The sequence below is a fragment of the Ctenocephalides felis genome, unplaced genomic scaffold (genome assembly GCF_003426905.1).
Source record: "Ctenocephalides felis isolate EL2017-DRISC unplaced genomic scaffold, ASM342690v1 CF-g0.4_SCAFFOLD_01886, whole genome shotgun sequence".
Classification (NCBI taxonomy): domain Eukaryota; kingdom Metazoa; phylum Arthropoda; class Insecta; order Siphonaptera; family Pulicidae; genus Ctenocephalides; species Ctenocephalides felis.
In genome coordinates, this window is record NW_020538040.1 from 127,453,935 (window position 1) to 127,456,951 (window position 3,017).

The window sequence follows — 3,017 nt, forward strand, 5'->3', positions numbered from 1 at the left end:
AATATTTTATTTGCTCTATTTTCTATAACTAAAATAATTTGTATAACTAAACCTACCACTTCATCCCATATTCAGATATCAAATTTAATATAAATATTTATATAGTGAAAACTATAAAATGAAAGTTTTCAATTTCATTTCAAATTTTTGATATGCGTATGAATAACTAAATGTTATGTCATTTCAAACAAAATTTGTAAACCTAAACAACAAAATCGTTTGTTTACTTAAATATTTATATATTTACTTTTAAACTTCAGAACTAATAATCAAAAATGAATTTTATGATTTCAATATTAACATTTTGTTGTGTATTTTGCGAATATTAGTATAGAATAAATTTTAATTTCGTTTTAAAATGTTATTATATATTATTAAATAAAATTTTATTAAGCTTGACCTATTTATAATTTTGGTCTGACTAGAAAATAAAGTTAAATCGTACCTTTACATAATTATCAAATTGTACATTGTACACTGTAAATATGCCTTGTTGTGATTTTTAATTCTAGTTAAATATAAAAGTAAATTAATTTATTTTAATGAGTGATGAAGAATTTTGGAGCCATAATTTTATTTAATATTTTAAATGAAAGCTTTAAGAAATCTGATAATACGATTGCCTTTTTTATGGAATATTGAATCCAATTATACTTTGCAGTCATATATCAAAACTCCTACATCAATAATTTTGCCTCATGAAATATAAGAAATTATATTCATTATTTTTATATTTAAATTATTGACGGTATTTTCAAATCTGTTCGTTTCAATTCAAATTTTTTTTTTTCAACAATAAACACTAAATCTTATGATTTTACTCTTCCAAAATACTTTAAGTAGTTGCATACATCAAATTCTCAAGTTTTCTTTTAAGTCTGTAAGCATAATACAGTGTATCCTGTATCTTTAGTATAAAATCCAATAATCTCCGTTCTTTACAATGTTTGCTATTTTTGTAAATGCTATGAGTAGAAATTTGTAATTTGTTAATGAATTTAGCCAATCGCAATGACAATCTTAATACCATTCAACAATATTTTTAATTTTCGACAATATTCATATTAGAATAGGTGCTTCTGTTTATTTTTTATATTTGCACCAAATAACCAAATGCATAGATCTCGAAAACTTTTACTTATTATACATTCATTTTATAAATAATTAATATATTATATGTGAAACACAATGTTAAACAATATTATTGAATCTGGTGCATACTTTGAATTCTATAATAATCATGATCTACTTTTAATTTTAATCTAACCTTAGATTGAAGCATGAATTTTCATTTTGCTATTTGTTCTATCGTAAATTTATTTCTGAATTTAACCGTATTTGTCTGCTTTTAGTGATTTTCATTAAATATAATTTGCAATTTTAATTATTTGTTTTGAACTTGTCATTAGTTTTTTAAATATTTCAACTATTTGCATATAGAGAAAATCTGAACGTAAAAACTTTTCTCTTTGCATCTTTTTTTAGCAAATCGGTTGTCATAATGCATTTCGTTTTGCAACAAAATATTTTTTATTAAAGTAATAATTTGATTTGGCTGGTTTTTGGTCTTACTATTTTATTTTACGATTCCACATTGGTAATAATGAATTAACTAATAAATTTGTTTTATGAGACCTGATTTCAATTATATCAGTCGTTTTATTAAATACATATATTTGTGTATCTGTATTAACAATCTATATAAAATTAATATGTGAATAATGCTCTTTTACACACTTATGCTTATACTCCTTTTTTCAACTACAAAATACTTTTTAGTGATTATATTCTAACTGTATTAGCCTTACAATTTTTGGCTACGACTTTACTTAATACTTATAATATTATAAGTGCACTTATAAACTCATTTTCATCTGTTGAAATATATCTTTTTTATTTAAAACTTGTTGTTGAATTTGTTGAAGAATTTCACGTATCTTTGCAAGTATTTCCACAAAAGCGTCTTAATATTTTCATATATTTATTTTATTATTATTAAATTGGATGTAATAATTTTATCTCATTTGATTACTTACATGATCAGTCCAAATCCGACTGGACTTTTGAAAATACTCAATTTCTTTGCAAGGCCCTCTAAATTTATGTAAAAATCATATTAGGAAACTTCTTTATCAAACATTTTAACATCTGTAAACTAATTGTATAATATTTTTTCGGCTTTTTTATCATTTTTACTGAGTTATTCTAAAAAATTTATTTTAATGGAGTTGACTATCTTCTGAAAAATATACCCAAAAATCAAATTGGAAGTTGTCTGTTATTATTGATACAATTATTGTTATCATTTTCATGTCAGCTCGTTTTTACCAGAAATTTGAGTATTTTTTTATGAAATTCGATTTGGAATATTCAACAAATTGTTCCTTTTTTGCTATATTGTAAAAGTAACGATTATTTTATTCATCTCTTAAATTAATTCTCAATGAGTTTTGCTTATCTATTTAAAATTATGGGCTTCTAATATATTTCGAACTATTTTTTGTGTTATAAACTTTGAACAATTCTTTATAAATTCATTTTCAATTGTATAAAAATGTGTTTTTAATATTTTCAACCGCTAAATTAATAATTCTACTTCTTTACACATATCGCAATTATAATAATACATTGTTAATCCTGATCAACTTTTAACTTAATGTAAAATCGATATTATATACGTATACATGCACAATAATTGTTCATGTCTGAATATTTATCTATTTAATTTTTGATGGACAATTATTTCACCAATAATTACATTTTCTATATTTTTCTAAACTTCGGTTTGCATTTCTATTCTTGTATTTTGTTGATTTATTTTGCAATTCAAAAAGCAAATCGATTTTCATATTCATTTAAATTTGATAATATTTTATATCAAGATTTCTTTTTATGCTTTCAATATATTCTATTATGCATTTAACTTTTGTCATTTGACTTATTTTTGATATGTGATATTTTTTAAAAAAATACTTTTATAACATTTTCCGATACGTATAAAACTTTAAAAAATAACA